A 25,144-nucleotide genomic window follows, 5' to 3' on the forward strand; every position below is an offset into this window, starting at 1 on the left:
GGTGAGAATCTTTGTCTTCTTGACATTGTGCCTCAGTCCATACTGAAGGCTGCAGTCCTTGACCCTCTGCAGCAAGTGCATGAGGTCCTCCTCAGTTACCATTTAAAAAAAAGTTGTCCCAAAGAACATGGAAATTATTGAACAATATTAACACTCTTGGCACCAATAGCCAAGAAATTAAAAGGCCTATTGCCATGGGAAAGTCTGCTGTTAGGGACCTCTCCAAAGTGTTGAAGAGCAATGGTGCCTCTCTGGAAACTAACGTGCATCTGATACAGGCCATGGTCTTTGCTATCACTTGTTAGCATCAGAGAGTTGGACAATGACTAAAGAGGATAAAAGGAGAATTGATGCCTTTGAGCTGTGGTGCTGGAAAAGAGTATTGAGGGTACCATGGACTGCTAGGAAAACAAACAGATTCATCCTAGAAAGGGTTAAACCAGGCTGCTTCTTGGATGCAAGGATTCTGAGGCTCTGTCTAACATACTTTGGACATATTGTGAGGAGAGAAGGGTCCTTGGAGAGGGACTTCATGCTCAGTAGGGTGGAGGGACAGCACAGGAGGGGAAGGCCCTCTATGAGGTGGATTGATTCAGTGACTGGGGTAATCAGGATGGGAGTGTCAGAAACAGTGCGACTGGCACAGGACAGAGCAGAGTTTAGGGCTGTTGTACATAGTGCTATGAGTCGCAAGCGATTCGACAGCACATACCAACAACAGCAATTATTGATATCACATCCAAGTAAAATCTTGCTGATGATTATTTTTAAATGCTTGGAATAGTATGTCAGCAGAGAACTGACAGATGGATCTTGGCTGAAAGCAGAGAATACCAAAAAGATATTTATTTGTATTTTATTGACTGTGCAAAGGCATTTTTGACTGTATGGCTTATAACAAATTATAGATATCAATGAGGATGGAAATCCCAGAACACTTCATTGTGCTATGTGAAAACCATTAGCAGATCAAGAAGCAGTTGTCCAAACAGAACAAAGGAAGGTTGCATTGTTTAAAATTTGGAAAGGCGTGCTTCACGGTTGTGTATTTTCTCTGTATCTATTCAATAAGAATAATTTGCAATCAGGATTAGAGAAAGACTCATCATGGACCTTCCTTAAACAGATGGCACAACGTTGTTTGCAAAAAGTGAAGAAGAGTTGAAGCAATTACTAAAGAGCAAAGACTGAATTTCAGCAGCAAGTAAACAAAAATTGTCACCACTGGACCAAAGCAGGATAGATGGAGAGAAGACTGAAATAGTCAACAATTTCATTTTACCTGGAGCCACAGTCAGCACCCATTGGTGGCAGCGGTCAAGAAAGAAAGAAAGAAAAAAACCTTAAAAATAAAATCTTTCTTGACTTCTGCTACCTTTAGGTGTTCGAGTTCAGTATAATCATCCCTGTTTTCCAGCCCATCTTGTTGAGGGTCTTCCTTTCTTTTTTCTGACTCTTCAGCTTCCTCAGCATGAAGTCTTTTTCCATAGACTGGCCCCTTCCTGTCTACATGTTTAGACTATGTGAGATGAAGTTTCACCATTCTTGCCTCTAAGGTGCACCCTCATTGCACTTCCTCCAGTATAGACTTGTTTGTTCTTCTGGCAGTCCATGGGATATTTACTACTTTTGTCTAACACCAGAATTCAAAGACATCTGATCTTCTTTCGTCATCCTTCTGGTGCAGACAAAGCAAAAGAAAACCATGGCTCCATTAAGGTGCCCCTTAGTCTTTTTAACCTGACATTTTTACTCTTTACACTTCTTGACAGTAGATGTTTTCCCAATGGAAATTCCCAATGGGTCTAGTTGTGTGGATTTTTGTTTTCTTGGGGTTAAGTTGTAATACATATTCAAGGCAATGAGTGCTTCATTTTCTGCAAGCAAGGTTGTGCCATCTGTATAACACACGTTGTTGATAAGTCTTCCTCTGATCCTGATGACACGTTCTTCTTTATATTTATTCTTCTGCTTTTGTAGTAACTTGGCCAGCATTCAGATTGTATAGATATGGAGAAAAGATACAATGTCGACACACACCTTTCCTAATTTTAAACTATGCAATAATCGCTTGTTCTGTTTGGATAACTCCTTCCTGGTCTATGTATAGTTTTCACATGAGCACAATAAAGGGTTTTGGGATTCCCATTCTTCTCAATGCTGTCCATAAATTTTTATGATTCACATAGTAAAATGTCTTTACATAGTCAATAAAACACAAATAAACATCTCTCTGGTATTCTTTGCTTTCAGCCAAGTTGCATCTGACATCAGCAATGATATCCCTTCCTCTTCTGAATCCAACTTGATTTCTAGTAGTTTCTGTCAGTGTACCATTCCATTTTTAAATATTCTTCAACAAAATATTTTACTTGCATCTGCTATCAATAATCTTTTTTACACATTCTAGTTTATCACCTTTTTTAAAGAATGGGAACAAATATGATTTGCATCATCTCTTCTTTTCTGAAGATTACTTTTCCCTCCCAAATGTATTGACTAAACAGGAGCTAAGATTTTCCTTGCATGTGATATTAATGTCGTTGTTGTTGTTAGGTGCCATCAAGTTGAGTACGAGTTGTAGCGACCCAGAAACAGAGGATCTGAAACCTGTGCATTCTTCCTGACACACAAGAGCCCATTGCAGCAGTCACCGTGTCAATCCACCTGGTTGAGGGTCTTCTTCTCCTTTGCCAACCTTCCAACTTCCAAACATCATGTTCCTCTCCAAAAAATAGCTGTTCCTAGCAACATGCCCAGAAGTATGTGAGGAGAAGCCTCATCATCCTTGCCTCCAAAGAGCACTCTAGCTGCACTCTCTCAGAGACACATTTATTTGTTCTTTTGTGCTCTTCTTTAACACCACACCTCAAAGACATCAATTTTTATCCTGTCCTCCCAGTTCATTGTCCAGCTGTCAGATGCATGGCAAGTGATAAGAAAAACCATGGCCTGAATCAGATGCACCATGGTCCTCAAACTGACATCATTGCTCCTCAATAATTTGGAGAGGTTCCTAACTGCAAACTTTCCCAATACAAAAAGTCTCCATGATATTTCCTTTCTGCTGGTACCAATGGTGTTAATTGTGGATGAAGTAAGATGAAGTTGTTGACAGTTTCAATCTCTTCCCCATCCATCATGATGTTGCCTTTATGTCCAGTGCTCATTCTATTTTAAAAGCAAAGCTGCAGTGTTAGAGAGTATCACGATGTTAGCTGTATTCATCCCCTTATTCCTTTACTGAAAAAAGATAATTATGTTGAAAATGTCAAGATTTTAAAAGATCACAACTGTTATTCCAACAACTAATTTGATTCTGGCTCAGTAAATGGTTGCCCCCATTTGCCACTCTGTCATTTCTTCTTTGAATCCTTGGGACAAAGTGTGTTAATGGAATGCTGAACTTTGAGACTGTAGACAGAAAGTATCTCTCTCAATCTTTTTCTCTCTCTCTCTCTCTCACACAAACACACACACGTAGGGAGTGCTGGTAGTTTAGTGGTAAAGAGTTGTGTTGCTACCCCAGAAAGCAAGCACAGTTCAAATGCAGAAGGCAGATGAGCAACTTCCTCCTGTGCAATTTACAGCCTCGGAAGATGAAGCTTGGAGGTCAGCTACGACTTGGTTCTGATTCAGCTCAAGCCAAACATCTACAACGTGTGTGAGTGTGAGAGAGAGAGAGTGTGTGTGTGTGTGTGTGTGTGTGTGTGTGTGTGTGACATAATACCTCAGTGAGAAGAGTCTGGAGCTGCATCCTAAAAGCAAACACATTTCTATTTTGACAGTGATATATATGGGTGTTTCACAGCCTGCAAAATAAAAACAATAGTTTTATGTCATTTTATCTCTTTGTTGCTGAATTAAAGATGTCTTCAATTTTCTTCTTGTTCTTTTTTTTATATACTGTAAAAGATGTCTTCAATTTTCAAAGCTTTTGGGATTTCAGAATTGCAGATGAAGTATTAGCGTTCCTGAATCTGAGACTATTTCCTTTTCCAGTGTTAAAAGCTCAAATGAAAAAAGCTTTTGGAGTCTCTGAAAAACCCTCAAGGTTACTGAGTCACAGCTCACTGTGAGGTGACCCTCCTGTGGGTGTTCCAAGGCTGTAAATTGCATGTAGGTTATTGCCTGTCTTGCTCCTTCAGAGCCACTGGTGAATTCTAATTGCCAGAGAGGCACTGGCTTTGGGTTATAGCAGCACAACTCTATGACCTACACCACCAGGGCTCCAGTTTCCTGTAGGAATATAAGGAAAATGGCCTAGTAAACAACTAGCTATGGTTATAAATGTGGCCACATTATCACCAATGTCTGATAATCACCAGTTCCAAGCCCTATGTATTCAAGGAGGATTTCTAGTTCAGTGCAGAACTCATAGGTGCTTTTCCTTAGGTACTTTTGGATCCTTAACTTAGTTATATCTGTACAATCCCTTTTCCATGTAAATTTATAATATCGGCTACTGGGATTAGGATGTGAACATCTTTAAGAAATCGTTACCATGTCTAATACATATAATAACAATTATGATTTTTCTTTTTTAAAATTCCTTCTAGACTGGATCTAAATAGAATTTGTGCAGTCCTGTTAGAGTTGCAGGATTCCAGACGTAAGAGCTCATTCAAAGGAAAACAACCACATATATTAACTCTGCCCCCAAAACAGAAGCACAAGAAGGCTCAGATGCTTTAAGTTTCACAAACTCCGCTGTTGAATCCCCTAAGGCTTTGTAAATTTGAAAGGTTCTGGGTGCAAATTAAAATGTCAGTGAGTTACTATTTTTTTTTATTTGCCACCAGATTGGCAAAGTTTCAAAACCTGATAACACATTGCATTCAAGAATGTTGAAAAATCAACATCTGGCTTACTGCAAGAGTCAAAAGGTCGACTTTAAGTGCCAACTTTGCTATTTACCGCTGTCTGGATGTTTTCAGAGAAGAGATACCTATCTGAGTCTTTGTTTTTTAGGGATAACACAGTATCATCGGAAGGGAACCTGAGATATTGGATGTAAAATTGGACCTAAGTGATGAAATGTTAAACTAATACTAGGTATTCTTTTCATCACATATCTGTTTGTCTAAGCAGAAGGTGTACTTAAATCCAGCTATTCGAGATCAGAATATTATGTGGGTTGGAACTCAGACTTATTTTCATATTTCATGCTGATAGTTTGGTTTTGTTTGTTTGTTTGTTTGCTTGCTTGTTTGTTTTTAATATTGCCCCATCTATTCCAGTTTAATGAGTGCAGTATGGCTCCCCTGCAGTAATCAGAGTATACATACCCAGGCTACAGAAACACTAATAATACGAGAAGGAGATTTCCTCATGCTGTCATAGAAAGTAGGTTCGTATGAAGTTCTTGCCCAGGTTTCGTGATTTTAAAAACAAAACCAAGCCCACTGCCACTGTGTCAATTCCTGCTCTGCCTCATTGAGACCTTATAGGAGAGAGTAGAATTGCCCTGGAGGGTTCCTAAGGCTGTAACTTTTTGCAGAAGCACAACTGTCACATCTTATTCCCACAGAATGACTGGTAGCCCAAAGGCTAGATTCTGGTTAGAGTCTACCGGCCGCTCCACAAGAGAAAGATGGGCAATCTCCTCTTCACCAAATCGCATGGGAGGAGACTGCCCATCTTCCTCCTGGGGAGCAGCCGGTGGATTTTAATTGCATGCCTTCAAGTTGGCAGCACAACTCTGTACCAGTAGGCCACCAGAGCTCTCTCAGAAATAGTTGTTGAGTACTGAGTTGGAACACCAACTCATAACTGTCCCTTCAGCAGGTTTTCAGAGGCAGTAAATCGCATTGGAGGAGACTGTCCTTCTTTCTCCCATGGAGAAGCTGGTGAATTTGAATCACACACCTTTGTCTTGGCAGCACAATTCCTTACCACTAAGACACTCAGAGGTCCTTGTCAGAGGAAGAGAAGAAGTCTTTTCTATTTCCTGCTAGCTCTAGGAGAAAAGCTTCCATTTGAGCTCAAATGCTCACTCTTGAACCAATCATGACAGTCATGAAGGAAAAAAGATTTGCTAGTCTCCATAAAAATGATAGCCTAGGAAATGCTAAGAGGCAGTTCTCTTGTCTTCTAGCGTAGTTACAAGGGAGAATCAACTCGGGGGCACACACCACGCAGGGCCTCAGAATTTAGCGGGGTTGGTCAAGAGAAGGTTATCATGGTTTCATGGCAGCTTTTGGTGTCACACACTTGAAAGGTTTGGTGGCTTAATGGTAAGGCATTCAAATCCACGAGCTGTTCCATGAGAGGAAGACAGACAATTTTCTCCTATGTGATTTACAGCCTCTGAAAACCCTCTGAAGGGTCAGGTCTGAGTCACATCTGACTTGATGGCACATAACAACACATCAGCCTTTAGTGCCACATATTTTAAAACATTCTGGAACTCTAAAGTGGGGTTGAGAGCAAAGCTGTGGACCCAGGAATCTTTCTCAGAGTTGACAAATGCCACTTCCTTTTCTGCCTCATACCTGAGTGTGTTTTTGTTTTTGTTGTTGTTGTTGTTTTTTAAATTACACTTTTTCTTTCTTTTGGTCTGTGCAGTCATTAGCAAACATCTCTTGTTCTTAAATTATTTTATGTTTCTGGTGTTTTTAAATTTTTTTTCTTTTATATTGGCCTGCTTACGAAGTTCGTATACATTGTGTTTCACACAGTCATTCCCATTCAATATGCTTTCTAAAGTTAATCATCATTGAACAATGCCCACCATTACCCTATCTTTTCAGATCCCTCTTAACTACTACTTGGAATTACCTAGGTTACTGATTCTTTTCAGAAATGTTCCCTATAAAACACACCTGATGAAAATGATACACTCCTTTCAATGTGTTATTTCAGTCATTTTAGGGGTGTTAGATGATGGGATTTTCAGAGGATAAGGCATTCTCCACATCCTTTAGCGAAAGATTCTGAGGAGAGGGAAGAAGGGATTAAAGTTTTTTCAAACTCCCGAGATGATTTGTGCTGTACCTAGTTAGAGGGTATTTCTCCCTTTCACCTTGGTGGCAAAAGCATCACTGTACAGTGGCACCACCCACTTACCCATGGCCTTCATCAAAAAAGCATCCACCTGGTACATAGTCATATTTCTGTTTGTTCAACACATCCCAGGGAGACCCTTGCAAAGATAACATTAAAGCTCTTAGCTTTGTACCTATCATCTGACTTAGGAAGTTCACCTCTGAGAATTAATTTGAAAGAAAAACAAAATAAGCCATATTGAGAAAAACTCTTTAGACAGTCATTGTATCTGAAGAATTATGGATAATAATGAAAAGTGGATTAAATTCATAAGAAGGGAATGACTGGAGCTGATTAGACATTAACCATGAGTCAGGTTATAAACTCATTTAAGTCGTTTCATTTGAACAACAACCTGGTGAGGATGGTATTCTTTTTATTATTTTTGTTTTACAATTAAGCATCTAGGACACATTGTAGCACACACAATATGTAATTTTATGCAGCTATTAAATACAGTCATTATAAATAGTTTGTAACAATGTGAAAAAATATAGTGGCAATATTATGCTGAAAAAGAAATTGATTGTATGATATTAATTAATTATAAAAAAATGCATTAAGGAGCACTTAAAGCATATTAAATGTTAGCAATGGTTTTCTCTGGATGATAAAGTACTTCCTTCTTTCTAATTCCCTATATTTTCTAAATGGTCTCTACTTAGCAAGGTTTGTTATTAATATTAGCAAAACAAATTTATTATTTAAAAATCCTCAACAAGTGCACAAAAGCATTAATTACAGTTCCTATCTCTGAGTGGGAGAACTCGTGGCCTACTGGGTAAAAAGTTCACTGTCAACTCAAAGGTAAGTGGTTCAAATCCACCAGATGCTTCAAGAAAAAAAGATGGATAATCTCTTCCTATGGGATTTGTTGTTGTTATGTACCACAGAGTTGAACCGAACCGACCCATAACTGACCCTCCGGCAGGTTTTCAGAGGCAGTTAATTTCATGGTAGGAGATTATTGCCCATTCTTCTCCTGTGGAGCAGCTGGTGGCCTCAAACCACGTGCCTTTGGGATTGCAGCTGCTGGAGGGTCAGCTGTAAGTCAGTGCTGACTAGACCACACGTAACTACAACATTCCTGTGTGAGCGGGATTGTGGGTTTTTGTCCTTTCTTTATCGGTTTTTTAAAAAAACTTTGTTTTAGTAGTTTGGGGGCTTATTTAGGGTTTTCCCCTGAGACTGGGAGGGTTTCCTCCAGTAGTAAACCTTAAATATTTCTGAAAAACATTTTATAATCTATTTAGACAAATTTCATTTGAAGCTCCCTCTCACATACTTTGGGCACATGACCAGGGGAGACTGATCCTTGGAGAAGGACCTCGGGCTCAGAAGAGTGGAGGGACAGCACAGGAGAGGGAGACCCCGGATGAGATGGATTGATACAGTGACTGGGGCAATGAGGGTTAGTGTGTTAGAATTAGTGAGACTGGCTCAGGACAGGGAAGGGTTCAGAGCTGCTGTACATAGGGTCGCTATGGGTCACAGGCTACTCAACGGCACATAACAACACCAACATCACCATAAGTCAAACAGTTCACTCAAGGAAATGTGCTGGGGAAAAGATCCCAGAGTCTAACATGTTCTATGTGGGCCATTGTCTTAAGCCTTAAATAAGATAAAAGACAAAAATAAAGACACTCATCCAGATGAGAGAAGCTGACAGCCTGTGCCCAGTGGTAAGCTGATGGAATCTACTGAATCACATTTGTCATTTTCGTGATGTATGATGAGGAACAAGAAAATCCTTACAAAGTCATGGCTGTTGTGAGGCACCTTGAGTTGGTTCCTACTCACCCTCCATACAATGGAACGTAAACTTGCCTGATGGTGCAGCGTCCCAGTGTCTGCTGGTCTCCTGATTGCAGGCCCTACCTCAATCCGTGCCACCAAAGGCCTTCCTCTCTACTGTCAACCCTCTACTTTTCCAAGCACGATGCCCCTTCTCTAGGAATTGGCCATTCCTGATAACAGACCCAAAATACGGGAAAGGAAGTCTCACCAACCTTGCTTCCAAGGAGCACTCTGGCTACGCTTCCTTCAAGATAGATTTGCTTAGTCTCTGGCAGTCTCTGTTACCAACACAACTTAGTCAGAGGATTCTTGCCATTTTTTCTAGTAAAGACTATTTGGAATATAGTTGGGTGTGCAGACTAGCAAACTCTTTTTATTTGCAGCAAGTGAAGAGGTGAAGGGGGCTAGTCCTGTCCTGCAGGGGCCGTTTTGTGGGAGGATTTGTGGATTAGGTTAGGGCTGTAGTAAAGAGCTCATACTGATTTAGTGCCTTTAGGCGGGAAAGGCAGGGTTATTTTAGAAAAAGGGATATTTTGCAAATCAGGAGGTACTTACAGCTGGTTTTCAAGATGAAGTCCTTCTGGTTAGGTGTCTGCCACAATTATATCATTACCGGTCACGTACCTTGTATTTCTCCTTTACGGATGCTTCCTTCAAAAGGTCATGCAGTGGTCCCTCTTTTTGCTTCTGCACATTCATGACACGTGGAAGCTCTTGCAGATAACTTGAAATAGGAATTATTAATAAAGGTAAAGGTAATCAGGAAGTAACACCTACGTCTGTCTGTATAGCTGAGCTCTGTAGCTGCTGAAGGAGGGTGCACGCCTGGGCCTTGCAGTCAACAACTTGTGGTTTGGCCTTCTTGATCTAAACAGCAGAAAAAGACTTTGTAACAATGGAAAAGAAAGTTCATTTTAATTTCACATATTGTGTAAAGAGGAAAGAAAAACTTGTGGGTGTTAAAAAAAAATCTGGGAGCTCTGCTGGCCTAATGACAAGAAACTGCACTGCAATCCTGAAGGCGTGGGGTTCAAATTCACCAGATGCTCTGCGGGAGAAGGAAGGGGCAATCTCCTCCTGTGCCAGTCAGATCTGACTCGACAGTACACGGAAAAGAAAAAAAAAAAAGAATCAGTCATGTTTTCTCCTTTCTATTCATTATTTGATTGTTTAAAAAAAAAAAAGGAAAAAAAGGTCTTCATTGAATGTGTTGTGGAACTACCTCTTAAATGTGATCTCCAAGAAAATGTTTCCAGTGTATTCTTTAAATTTGGGTTTTTCTTCCTGCTAAGAAAGAATTGTGAAAATGGAGTCCAGGCTTTTCTATGTATGTGAAGGAATAAATTTATTTAGGGAAATAATTGCAAAGTAAAACTGTTTTGCAAAGGGAGACACTGAGGGATGAAGTAACACTAGTCCATGACTCACTGATAGAAGAATTGTTTCGGTTCATAAAGATTTAAGTAATCATATATCCCCATGACAGGAGTCCAGAACAAAGGCTGCATAGTGGAGTGAACTTGGGGGGGAGGGATTGAATAACAATGAAATAATTTTTTCTTTTACTTTTCAAAGAGAAAAGCAAATTGGGGGGGAGGGGTGGGCAGGGAGAAAAGTGCAACAATGAATGAATGGAAATCCAAAGTCTCTGTAAACTTTCATTAAAATAAATTTAAAATTAAAAAAAAGATTTAAGTAAGTATGTTTATTCACAAAGGAAGGTGGGAAATTCTGGAGAAATAGCCTGTGTAGGAGGGGTGATGATAATTAAGTGTGCACACAGCTGGCTCTTCAAGATACTGCAGAGGCCTCTGGATCAGGAGTCCTTCATCCTTTATTATGGGAGAGTATGTATGTGTGTGCGGAAGGTTCCCCAATTCACTTCTCCCCTCTGGTCGGAGGTAGCTTTACTTCCTGCTTGGGAAGGTCAGCTCTCAGTCCAGAAAGTGATTCACTTCAAATCAAGTTTTGCTTCAGATCAGGTTCTTAGGAAGTTAATCTACAGAAAACAAGGTCTTATTACAACAGAGGGTTAACAATCACCAGGTGTTAATGAATAGCAGAATTTAAGAGATTTGCAGGATGTCAAGAACTGTTGGGGTGGGGTGTGTGTGAAGTCTCAGGATGAGCTTTACTCCTCTATCTCACTCTTTCTATGTATAGTTTTTAAAGTGGTGGTTGTTTTTTAGATATAGGAAAGGAAGTCAAATAAAAGGTGTGAACTTCAGAAAGGCTTTTTTATTAAAACATGGTGGTCTGTGAAACAAGAAATTTTAGGGGATTGTTGTTGTATTTTAATGTAGCAGAGTGTGCCAGATAGGATTGGAGCGATTATTATTTTATTATGAAAATGCCCTAGGTGTTACTTGTCTCATCTCACTGCCTTTGAGTCAGAACTGAAGCTGACTCTCCATTGAGCTTCACAGACTATAAATCACACAGGAGGAGACTGCTCATCGTTCCCCTGAGGAGCTGCTGTTGGATTTGAACCTCCAGAGAGGCAAGGTCTTTGGATTAGCAGTGCAATGCCTTACCAATTAAGCCACTCAAACTCCCTGCACCAGGCTCTGGTAAATGCTTAGTATATTTGCCCATGGTTACAGTCACTGTGTCAATTCATCTCTTTGAGGGCCCTGTTCTCTTTTGCTGACCCCTCTACCTTTCCAATCATGATTTTTTTTTACCAAGGATTGGGCCCTCCTGACAATATGTCCAAAGTGTGTGAGATAAAGTTACACCATCCTTACCTCTAAAGAGCAAGCTGGTTGCATTTTCTTCAAGACAGATTTGTTTGTTCTTTTGGCAGTCCATAATATATTGAATTCTCTTCTCCAATACTATAGTTCAAAAGCATAGACTCTTTAGTCTTCTTCATTCATTGTCCAACTTTCAGACACATATGTAGCAATTGAAAATACTATGGCTTTCAGCAGGCATTCGTTATTCTTTAAAAAGACATCCTTGCTCCTTAGGACTGTAAAGTGATCCTTGCCAGCAGATTTTCCCAATACAACATGTCTTGATTTCTTGACTGCTGCTACACCAGCTGATGATTATGGGTCCAAGTCAATGAAGTCCTTGACAACTTCAATCTTCCCTCCATTTATTGTGATTTTGCCTATCTGTCCTTTGGTGAGAATTGTTGTTTTCTTGAAGCTGAGGTGTAATTTATATTGAAAGCTGTAGTCTTTGATCTTCTGCAGCAAGTACTTCAAGTCTTCTTCACTTTCTGCAAGCCTGGTTATGTCACCTGCATAACTCAGGTTGGGGATGAGTCTTCCTTGAAACCTGATGCCACATTCTTCTTCTTGGAGTTTAGTTTCTTAAATCATTTGCTCAACACACAGATTGGATAGATATGGAGAAAGTATACAAGCAGATCTGATGCATACTTTTCCTGATTTTGAGTTGTACAGTGTTCCTTTTTTCTATTTAGACAGCTTCTTCTTGGTTTATTCGTAAGTTTTGCATGAGCATATTTAAGTGTTCTGAGATTCCTATTTTTCTCACTGTTAGCCATAATTTGTTATGATCCACACAGTCAAATGTCTTTCTGGAGTCCATAAAACACCAGTAAAGACCCTTCTGGTAGTCTCTGCTTTCAGCCAAGATCCATTGACATCAGCAATGACAACCCTGGTTCCATGGTTTCTTCTGAATCCAGCTTGATATTCTTCCAGTTCCCTGTTGATGTACTGCTTCAGACAGTTTTTCATAATCTTCAGCAAGATTTTACTTGCACATGCTATTAAAGATAATGTTTGATCATTTTCACATTCCGTTGGATTAACTTTTTTTGGCAACAGGCATAAATAGAATTTACATAATCTTTCCTCTTCTAAAAATAACCCCACCATTCCTTCCTAAAACTACTGAATGAAGATGAGCCTTTTGCCACACCTTTCACGTGGTTTACAACTACCTCCTTGAAGCCTTTCCTTTGCTGAGAGGATTTGGAAAGCTCTTATTCTCCAACTCCTATATGCCAGCATATATATTAAAACTTGGGCTTTTTCCACTGCAGTCTCCCAGATTGTTTTTTTCAGGCATCAGGACCATGTTTGGGATAACTATATAATTATAATTACAGGTTAAAAATGGTTAGAGGGTTGGTTGTTTTCCATAATTCATTAAGAACATGCCCAGGTATGCTTCCTGCTTCTTTGGGTGAGCACGTTTCTACACATTAATCTTCTTGCTTCCTTAAGGCAAACTTTTTCTCTGAGCTTATTTGGACTTATCTAAGTCACATTCTTGATTTAATGGTCAACAAGCATTGAGAAGTAATATAAAGATCTCAGATGGCATCTGAACTATGGGAAGACTCAAAATGTAGTTAGGATTCCCACCATAGCCTTCCACAGAACAAGTGCTTCAGAATCTAAGTGCTTACACACAGAATTTGAAATTTCCTCCCACTGCTCTTATTCACATAAATCTTTGTAACTTAAAATAATAGGCTATTATCAAGCGTTGCCTCATAGGAAGCCTTTCCTTGCAGCAGTGTAGACCACAAACAGCAGGGAGTTACATTCACTGAGATGTGCTTTTGCACAATGAAGTCAAAAGTTAATGTAAGCAGTGCTCTGAACGGAAACAATGGGAACAGCACAAATCTGCAGAAACATTTCACTGCTGCATCATAAATGTGGTCTGGTACAACTGAGGGAAAAAAAAAATACAGAGTTTTTTGAAAGAAAAGAGCATTGCACATTTAGAAACCAGTAAAAAGATTCTATAGGTTCAAGAAATAAGAGTCTTGCATAAAATAACCCCATTCCCATGCAGTGAGGTATAGTTGTTTGGCACAAGAAAATAGGTAGATCTGACAGTCCAATGGTCTTTTATGCTACCAAGATATAGGTAGAATCTTCCTTCTTGCCTTCATCCTCACTGCTTAGCCAGGGTTTGGTCATTGTTGACATGAATTATTATCTTGCATTCTTAAAACTTCTACTCTTGGCTCTTCCTAACATTGTCTTGACTGAAAATCCAAAATGATCATTTAAAAAAAAACCCAACAAACAAAACCTAATAATGCTAATAAGATGATTTCACTCCCTGCTGGAAGTCATTTTATGACTGTCCCCTCCCATGGCAAACCACATATATTCCAGAAAATTTTGCAGAGTTAAAACTTGCTTTTAAAGCCTGCCTTCTTTCCACCCTAATTGTGGGCCATCCTGGCCTCACCAGCTTCCCTTCAGCCATGTTGGAGTCCTGTTGATGACTGAGTATGCTAAGGTCATTCCCACTTTGATACTTTCAAGCTTCTGCCTGGAAGAATAAAATCTCTTTTTGTGGATGACTGGTATGGTAGTGCTGGTTTCAATGAAACACCATCTCCTTTGTTTAAAGGCCTTTCCTATCATCCAATCCAAGCAGCTCTCCTCCTCCTAACTCGACCCTCCTCATTCTCTACCACTGCTCTCAATTCATTATTTTATAGCACTTAGCACAATAGTAACTATGCATTTCTATCTTTGTTGGCATCTGCTGAAGAAAGTCAAGGACTGCAGCCTTCAATGTGGATTCAAGTTCCACATGGAAAGACTCTTACCAGTGGACCAATCGGGAGCATCATGATAGACGGTGAAGAGATTGGGATTATTTACAGTTTCAGCTTGCTTAGCTCCACTGTCAATACTCTTGGAACCAGCAGCCAGAAAATAAAAAGATGAATTGCATTGGGAAAATCTGCTGTCAGTAACCTCTCCAGAGTACTGAAGAGCAACAATGTCTAGAGACTATGGTGTGCTTGATCCAGGCCATGGTCTTTGCAATTAATTGCTATGCATCAGAGAGCTGGACAATGACAAAGGAAGACAGAAGAAGAATTGATGCCTTTAAGTCATGGTGCTGGAGAAGGATATTATACACTGCTAGGGGAAAAAAAAAGTTTGCCCTGGAGAGGGTGAAATCAGGATGCTCCATCCATGAAGGCAAGTATTTTGAAGCTTCATCGGACATACTCTGGGTAGGTTGCAAGGAAGGACCAGTCCTTGGAGAGGGACATCATGCTTGGAAGGGTGGAGGGACAGTGCAAGAGATGGAGAACCTGGATAAGACAGATTGACTCAGTAACTGGGGTAATTGGGGTGGGAATGTCAGAGACAATGAGGTTAGCTCAAGATAGAGGAGGGTTCAGAACTGTTGTACATAGGGTTGCGATGAGTCGCAAGCACCTCGAGGGCACGTAAGAACCACCACCAGGTAAACTTAGTAAACTAAGGTAAGTGTACTTGTTTATCATCTGCTATTAAGAGGAAAACTCATATGTGGTTTATTTGTTGCAATCTTATTTCCTAAATGGGCCCTAAACGAATACATGTTTTTTACACTTAGTGCTCAAAGCAACAAGAAAACCTTGCCGAATGAATAAATTCAAGTCTACCACATAATCATTGTGTGAGCTTGAATCACTTACTCAGTTTCTGGAGAACTCAGTTTCTTCATCTATGCCATGAAAATACTAATATGGAGAAATATTTGTAAAAATCACAAAGTAAATTTTCTAGCACAATTACTGGCACAAAAGAGTCATTCCAGAAACAACTCTCACAATGGGGCTCATTAGGAGCTTGGCGGTTAATGGAGAAATTCCATTTTAACCTTCCATGCTAGATAAGATCACCAAAGCCTAATGACAATAAACAGGTGGACTAACTTTAAGAAAACAATGACCACATTTTTGTCCTGGTGTGTCCCAACTGATTATGAGCTACCATGAAATTTATAAAGGATACTTGTGGTAAAATGACTACTGGTGTAAGATTGAACCCTAGCTATTGACAGCTTGGCTTTAGCAATTGGTTACTACTTGACCCTGGATATGTCCTTACCCTTTTTCAACCTCTACTTGTAAAAAAGTAAAGGTTTCATTGATTCTAGAATCCAGACAGTGTTATCATTTTATCTATTCTTAACCTTCACCATCACCTAGAATTTCTCTTCTGAATAATTTCTCTTACTAGTGGTGGTTTATCTCATGAAATAATCACTGATACTCCATCTGGTGTAGGGGAAGCCAGCTGGGGTCCATGAATGTTCAAATGAGGTATTATTATGCCATCCAACTTCTTTATAATCCAAAATTCACGTTTGCCATCTAATGTATGAGCTCAAATGATCGTGTAATTTAAGTCTCAAATCCAGAAGTCTTACGTTTTCTAGGTTCATGGTCTGCATGATAGTAATTTATCAAATAATCGCCAGTTCTTACTAGTAGTGCTATTACGCACAATAGTCTCGTTATCTCTAATGTGACAATTACCTGTGACATGACCTATGATTCGTAGCAATATACTATTGTGTTTTCTTAAGGTGCCATCAAGCCATAACTGACTCATAACAACCCTGTGTACAAGAGAAGAAAAGAACTGTGTGAAAAATGCAGCTTCAGGGCAGCCAGACTTGGATTCAAAATGCCACTCAATTCTTTGTTGCTGTAAGATTTGGGAAAGTCCCTTAATTTCATGAACTTCTGTTTTCTGTAGAATGAGGATAAGAGTATCTTCCTCATATGGTTCTTTGCAATACATTAAATGATGCATAGAAGGTATGGGCATTATTGCTGGGTATGCAGTTTCCTTTTCTTATTCTGTGGCGAAGAGGAGAGAGGCACAAGGAAGCTCAGAGTAATGATATCCTTGTTGACGTTACAAACCAACTAAAACCCAGAATCTGATGTCCCATGACTCCACAAGGGAAAAAAAATCTTTGCCAATAAAATCGACCACACAAAGCTGTTTCCTGTGAGGTGAGACATACCCTCACATTTTTGCATCCTCTTGCAATTCTACCCCCAGTCACCGCTCCCACAGCTCTCGCTGCTCTGTCTCATTGACAGTGAGTCAGAAGTGACTCAGAGCCGATCCTTCATTGGGTTTTAAGGTTGTCAATCACACAGGAGATTTCCCATCTTTCTTACCCTGTGAGCCACTGGTGGCTTTGAACCTTCAGAGAGGCACGGCTTTGGGATTAGCAGCCTAACTCCTGTCAGACAACATCAACAGAGCTCCCTTTTGGTTCACTAATTCGTTGCTATGGCCACACAGAGCTCAGACAATATGGGAAGTAATCAGTTACAGTTTAGGTCGGATACACTCAGAATTATTCAGCCAGGACAGCCTCTTCCCAGGTGTGCTGCCTTCAACCTTTCAGCCTCATGACTCTAGCGCCTGGTAAAATATTACAGAGTGCTTTTGTTGTTGTGTATTGTCGAGTCAGAACTAACCCACAGCTGACTCCAGCTGGTTTTCAGAGGCAGTTAATCGTCCAAGAAGAGATCGTCCATCTTTCTCCAGCAAAGCAGCTGGTTGATCCAAACTGTGTATTTGGAGATTGGCAGCGTTACTCCTTATCACCAAGGCACGTGAACTCCCTCAGAGATCTTTTGTTGTTGTTGTTGTTTGTGCTGTCAGGTTGAAACCAACTTATAGCTGACTCTTCAACAAATTTTCAGAGAAAGTAAATCACATGGGAGGAGACTGCTGACACACACAGAGTAAATGGTGGATTTGAACTGTGTGTTTTGGGGATTGTAGCACAGCTTCTTACCACTAGGCCACTAGAGCTCCGAAGCTCTTATAGTTCTGCCAACTATGTGCTCCCCCTACCCCAAACCTGCTCTCACCAGCATGATGCTGGAATCTGGTTCTGTAAAGAGGAAAATCTAGTTCAGCTCTGGTCTCTGGTTCTCCACCACCTTTGCTGAGCCTCTGTTTCACTTCCTTTTATATGGGAATCTCAAATCCAAAGGATGTGTTCCGTTCTTTATCTCTTTCTTGATGAATAAATCAAGAATCTGTTTTCTACCTTTGCACCTTCTCAATTAAGATCTAGTTGAATGGCAAGATGACATGTTAGTACCCTAAAGGTGCTATGTACATATTTATGCTATTATCAAGCTATCCACTTCCTTTGGTGAGCCACAGAAACCTTCCATTTGTATCTTCTTACACAGCCATGAATGGGGAAAAAAAATAAAAGTCAGTGTCTAGATAAACTCTATTGCATGAATTAGGCACAAGGCCACAAAAGCTCTAGTGACTAAATTTGGGTTTAGGGATATGGCAAAGACTGACAGATCTGGAATACTGAGAGAGGAAGCTGAAAAAGTGTGGGTGTGGAGGCCTGGAAACAGGATGTTTTCACGGTAGGAGCATACCGAAGTAACTTACCAGATCAGATACATGGTATAATCCAGGCTCATCAACACAACATTTTTTATTTTATTTTGAGTGTGTGTGTGTGTGTGTGTGTGTGTGTGTGTGTGTGTGTGTGTGCCATCAAATCAGATCTGACTGGTACAAGAGGAGATTGCCCCTCCTTCTCCAGCAGAGCATCTGGTGGATTTGAGCCACACAACTTTGGGATTGCAGTGCAGCTTCTTGCTACTAGGCCACCAGAGCTCCCCTCAACACAACATTTTAAAAACTATGTTAATTTAAGTATTAGCAATGGAAGTTGTCATTGTTAGGTGGCCTCAAGTCACTTCAGAGTCATAGAAACCCCAGATACAACAAAAATGACACTGTTCAGTCCTGTGCCCTCGTCACAGCTACAGCTGCACTTGAACCCATTGCTGCTTCAGCTGGATTAGTCTGTCTGTTGTGGATTTTCTTCTTTTTGGCTGATCTCTTATGCTGCCCTTCTCAGTAATTGTTCCTCCTGTTGACATTCTTAAATATACGAGATGAAGGCTCATTATCTTTACCTCCAAAGAATGTTCTGGCAGCATTTCTTCCAAAACGGATTTGTTTGCTCTATTGACAGTTCATTGTATATTCAATGTTCTTCATCAATATTAGAATTCAAAGATGACTTTTGTTAGTACTTATTTATTGTCCAACTTTAATGTGTATATTTGTTGTTGTTATGTGCCTATGACTCATAGAGACCCTATATATAATAGCTCTGAACTTTGTTCTATCCTGAGCCAATCTCACTGTCTCTGACACACCTATCACCATTACCCCAGTTACTGTGTCTATCTATTTTTCCCTGGGTCTTCCTCTCCTCTGCTGTCCCTCCACTTTTCCAAGCATGATGTCCTTTCACAGGGACTGGTCCATCCTGGCCACATGCCCAAAGTACATGAAATGAAGCTTCAAAATCCTTGCCTGCAAGAAGAAGCCTGGTATCACCCTCTCCAGGACAAACTTGTTTGTTCTCTTAGCAATCCATTCAGAAGAGTATATTCAATACTCTTCTCCAGCACAACTCAATGGAATTAATTCTTCTTCTGTCATCTTTGGCCATTGTCCAACTCTCTGATTCATAGCAAGTAATTGTGAAGACCATGGCCTGACTCAGTTGTACTTTAGTCTTCAGACTGACATCGTTGAGGTATTTAAAAATATCATTGCTTGGTCCAAGTGCACCTCTGTTCTCAAAGTGATACCCTTCGGTTTTACCACTCTGAAGAAATTCTTTGCAACAAATTTACATAATGCAACATGCCATTTAATTTTTTTATTTTATTTTATTATTTTGTGTATGTGTACCGTCAAATAGGATCTGACTGGTACAGGAGGAGATTGTCCCTCTTTCTCCAATAGAGCATCTGGTGGATTCGAACTGAGTGCCTCTGAGATTGCTACTTTAAAAAAAAAAAAAAAATTATAGCTTCTGCGAACTTGAATTGAAGATCCAAGTAAAATGAAGTCCTGGTAACTGCAATCTGTTCTCCATTTATTTTGGCATTGCTTATTGATTCAGTTGTGTTTGTTTTCTTTAGGTTGAGGTGTAATCCATACTAAAGGTTGTCATCTTGATTTTTATTGGGTTTTCTACATTTTCAGCGAACAATTCTGTGTCATTGTCATCTGTATATCACAACTTATTAACGTCATTCTCTAATTCTAGTGCCCCTTTCTTCCTTATAAAGACCACTTCTCTGTTTCTTTGCTTATCGTAATAGATTGAATGGTATGGTCAAAGGATAGGACGTTGATGCACATCTTCCCTGATTTTTAAACTATGCAGTATCCTCTTGTTCTGTTTGAGCCACTGCTTCTTGATCTGTGTACAGATTGCACATGAACATAGTGTCTGGAATTCCCATTCTTCACAATTCTATGCACAATTGTTAAGATTGACACAATCAAATGTATTTATATAGTCAATAAAATATAAGTAAGCATCTTTTTTATATCCTCTGCTTTTAGACAAATAAAGTAAAATTGGTTACCACATTACCATTAATTAATAAACTCAATTAATTATAGATCCAACCAACCTCAGAGAGCTCTGGTGGTCTCTTGGTAAGAAGCTGGACTGTAATGCCAGTGGTATGCAGTTTGAATCCACCAGCTGCTCCTCAGGATAAAGATAGACCGTCTCCTCCCATGTGATTAACGGCCTCAGGGTAGGGCAGGGTTCAGATCTATTGTCCATAAGCTATGAGTTGCAGGCACATAACAACAACATGCTCAAAGCTTATCTAAATTTTCTTCTGCTTCAGTTTGAACTTGCATGTAAGTATTGATGGTCTGTCTCACTGATGGTTCCTGGCCTTCTTCTGACTGATGATATTAAGGTTTCTAACAAAGTTAAAAGGTTTTCCATCAAAGTTGTTGATTTTTTTCCATCCAGCAACACCCACATATATAATCATTGTTTATGTTTTCTTAAAGGAGATATTAGCAATGAAGTCTTTGGTCATACAAGTTTATATCATGTGGTCCCTGGCATTAGCTCTAGCACCAAGGCCATGGGTGATCTTTCTTTATCTCCACCTTTTGCATTCCAATCACCAGTAATTATCCATGTATCCTTTTTCATTTCATTAATGCTTTGACCAATTTTAATCTGAAAAAGTTGGTAAAATCAGAAAATCACCTCTGCTAGTTTCTGGCCCTCCACTAGTTTCTGAGGCTAAAAATCTTTATGGGGGTACCCTGTTAGTCTTCATGCTATGTGAACAGCTGCTGGGTTCAAACCACTGAATGATTGGTTAGCAGTCCAACACTACACTATACCATGAATACACTGCAATACTACACCATGAAATCTTCAATTTCGTCATTTATGGCTTTAGTGAGTGATAGGAAAATTCAAATTCTGGTCATATTAACCAGTCTTCTTTCTATGCTTATGCACATTCTTCTATCCCTGATAGCATTGTAGTCAAAACTCTTCTCCAATACCACAATCCAAAGGCTTTGATTCTCCTTTGAGCTTCCTTAGTCATTGTTCGATTTTCAGATGCATAGGAAGCATTTGAAAACATCGTGGCTTAGATCAGGCGTACCTGAGTCTTTAAAGTGACATCTTGGCTATTTGGCCCTTTGTGGTTCTGTTGTTCTATTGCTGTCCTTGCTCAATGTTCCAGTTCAGTTTGGCAAATTATCCTGCTTTTGTTATTATTTTGATACTATTGCCACTGCTACCAGTGTACTGTGTTCCCAGGGTCCTATGCCAATGGCTGTTCAAGATAATTATGGTACAAGATCACGAATACAGAAAGTTGAGGAAATTTTACATATAGATAGGATCAATCTTGATGATTAACAAGGATGAGAAGGGTGAGAGAAGGGAGGACAAATTAATGAATAGATAAGCCAGGTAAAGGGAAAGACTGCAATAAGGACTTGATTAAACATCGTAATTAGTTACCCTCATTGTAACTAAGGTCATCAAATAAAATATTCAAGTATGATTGAGTGAAAAAGCAATATGATTTCAAACTTTCACTCAAATTTTTTTTAAAAAAATCAATTTATACCCTTGGAAACAATACAGGGCAGTTCTAGTCTGTCAACAGGGGAGATGGAGAAAAAGAGTACTAAATATTCCATGGACTGCCAAGAAAACAAACAAGTCTGTCCTGGGGAAAGTGCCACCAGAGTGCTCCTTAGAGGCAAGGATAGTGAGGCTTCATTTCACACGCTTTGGGCATCTTGTTAAGAGCGGCTCTTCCTTGGAAAGGGACATAATGCTTGGAAAAGTGGAAGGTCAGTGTAAGAGAGATAGAACCTCAGCGAGATAAACTGACATAGTGACTGGTTCAAGTGTAGTGGAGATTTGGAGGGAGTGAGGATGGTGCAGGAGAGGGCTGTTCTCAGGGCTCTGTTACCACTGTGAGTTGCAATTGACTGGATGGCACATAAACAACAACAACAACAACGTTAGCTGGAAATGAATCAATGGCAAAAGGCTTTTTGGTTTTGGTATACTTGATTAATCATTTCCTTGAGTTTAGAATTGAAAATTGAAATAATTTCTCCCTTAAAAGGTTAAAGGCACTACTCCACTATGTTCTATCTGCCGGTGTTTTTATCAAGAAGTCCAATGTCTTTGACCTTTTGCACATGAGTCCTAGTTTTCCTCTTTGAAAATTTCTATTATATAATATTTTTGGTGCTGTTGTCCTTTTTCATTCTTTGTGTTGGGCAGTTAATAGATTCTTCTACTCTGCAAAGTCTTGTCCCTCATAGTTAGAGACATTTCTTCTGCTATGTTATCTATATTATCCACATTTTCCTCTCATCATTTTCTGTTTGCCCTTCCTAAGTCATATCTCCTGGATTAATTTCTCAATTTTCTTATCCTTTTCTACTCCCCCCCCCTTTTTTTGTTTCCTTCACCCACTTCTTACTGTCTAAACTCCTTTCTTTAATTCTGTCTTTTATATAGTCTATTGAATTTCCAGTTTCAGAATGCAAGAAGGAGTTAACACAGCAAGCAGCTCCTGCTTTCTCTAGCAGGGTCTGATTACATTAATGGCTGCATGAACTTGGCTTTTGACATGATCCCTTAGTTATTAAGTGGTAATATTGTTTTGTGTTCCTTCAGCCTTAAATTTTCTTGTAATTACCCTGCTTACATTGTTCAAACAATGTGATTTATGGTGAACACCTGGTTTCCTTTTAAAAGTTTGGAATTACAGTTAATTGTGTGGCTGGTGGCACTGGGAGACCTGTATGATCAACAGTAAAATTCCTGAGAGCTGAGCCTTACGTGGACATTTTGGGGACAGAAACACTGTGCATGTGTTCCTGAATGACATTACTGGAGGCAGAAGTGTGTTGTATATGACAGTCCTTTCATCCCAAGGAGGATTTTGGAAGCGTGAGTCTCAACTCCTCCAGACTCCTCTTGCTTTATGCCACTCTTACTGGTCCCACTGTATGCCCTTCTGCTATAATAAAAAGTAGCTGTGAGCACAACTTCCTCTGGGTTCTGAGTCTCTCTAGAGAATCCCAAGTGGGTAGTTGGCCATGTTGTTAGGTGCCATCAGGTTGGCTCCAACTCAGAGGAACTCTACATACAACAGAAGGAACCCATGCCCAGTCCTGGGCCATTGTCACATCTCTGATGTGCTTAAGCTCATTGTTATAGTCACTGTGTCACTCCAACTCTGTGAGGGTTCTTTTATTCACTGACACTTGACCAAGCACGACATCTTTCTCTAGGAACTGGCCCCTTCTGATAGCATGCCTGAAATACGGGGGACAATCTCACCATCTTCAACTTTACTATTCTTGCCACACTTCTTCCAATGCATATTTGTTTGTTCTTTTGTTTGTAGTCTGTGGTATATCTAATATTCTGCATCAACACAACAACCTGGTTCTCTTGCCACATTTACAGTGAGAATAAAGACCATTCCAGAGAATGTCGACATTACCCTGAAGGGCCGCACAGTTATCATGAAAGGCCCGCGGGGAACCTTGTAGAGGGACTTCAATCACATCAACGTGGAACTCAGTCTCCTCAGAAAGAAAAAGAAGAGGGTTCATTGACAAATGGTGGGGAATAGGAAGGAACTGGCTATCTGTAGCCATGTACAGAACATGATCAAGGGTGTTTCACTGGGCTTTTGTTACAAGGTGAGGTCTGTGTTTGCTCATTTCCCTATCAACGTAATTCAAGAGAGTGGATCTCTGGTTGAAATTTGTAACTTCTTGGGTGGAAAAAAAAATATACATTCGGAGAGTTCGACTGTTGCTTGTTCAGTATCCCGAGCCCAGAAAGATGAGTTAATTCTTGAAGAAAATGACATTGAGCTTGTATCAAATTCAGCTGCTTTGATTCAGCAAACTACAACAGTTAAAAACAAGGATATCTGAAAATTTTTGGATGGTATCTATGTCTCCAAAAAAGGAACTGTTCAGCAGGCTGATGAGTGATAGTTGGGAGTTTTCCAGCCACAGAAATGAGGCTGGACAAGTCCTAAAACGCATCTGATTCTGTAATAAAATTCTACTAACATGGAAAATACCCAACAAACACAACAATCTGAAAAATTAATGTCCACCCCTTCCAATAAATTCAACTCAAACTTGCTGTAGTGCATTCAGTTTTGCTTCATAGTGATGGTACTCATGGCTGCAAATCTTTATGGGAAGAGATTCTTTTATCCCCTCTATAGCTGCTGATGGATTCTAAACACCAGAGATGTGTTGCCTTTGGGTTTAGCCATCCTTTTCACATTTCACTGGAGCTCTTTTAAATGATCCTTTAATCTTCTTTATTCTTTGCCGAATTTTCACAAGCATATTGAGGTGATTGGAAATACCATGGCATAGGTCAGGAGCACCTGAGTTCTAAAAGTGATATCCTTACTCTTTAGGATTTTAGAGAGATCCTTGTCAGCAGACTTTCCCCATTATAATCCAAACACAAATTACAATAGAAATACAATACAAATGCTTCTATGTGTGTTGATTGTAAAAAAACTTTTTAAAAAAACAGTGACTATGCACATGGACCTCATCAGATGGAACTTATAAGAATCAAATTACCTTTATCAGTGAAAGGAGACAATGGAGAAACTCAATGTCATCAGTCAGAAAAAGTCCAGTGACAGACTATGGCTCCTCTGCAAGTTTACGTCGAAGAAAAAAGTTACAGTAAGTTCATGAAAGCCAAAATAAACCTCGAGTATATCCCATCTGAATTTAGAGATGTCTCAAAAATATACCTGGTGAACTGAACATTAATGACCAAAGACCAGGCAAACTGAGATTATGTCAAGAGCATTATATATGAGGAACAAAAAAGATATTTAAAAAATGGGAAGAAAAAAAAGACCAAGATGGACATCAGAAGAGTCTTTGAAACTTGTTCTAGAAGGTAGAGAAACTAAGCTAGAAATGATGGAAGCCAAAGAAAGAAATTATTCTGTTCAAAGAGCAGAACTGATTTCAAGTGGCAGCTGGAAAAGACAAAGTATTACAGTCAAATGTTCAAAGACCTAGAGTTAGGAAAGCATCAAGGAAGAAAATGCTTAGCATCCTTCAGGCTGAAAGAACAGAAGAACAAATTCCAGCCTTGAGTTGTAATACTG

General features: G+C 39.7%; 1 pseudogene; it reads left to right on the plus strand.

Moving 5' to 3' along the window:
- The window catches only part of LOC102843649, a 116,811-nt pseudogene extending 92,827 nt beyond the window's left edge, over positions 1 to 23,984 (plus strand).
- Positions 23,985 to 25,144: the final 1,160 nt, after the last annotated feature.

This window comes from Elephantulus edwardii, unplaced genomic scaffold (genome assembly GCF_000299155.1).
Source record: "Elephantulus edwardii isolate Elephantulus edwardi_28Jun2011 unplaced genomic scaffold, EleEdw1.0 scaffold00052, whole genome shotgun sequence".
Taxonomy (NCBI): Eukaryota; Metazoa; Chordata; class Mammalia; order Macroscelidea; family Macroscelididae; genus Elephantulus; species Elephantulus edwardii.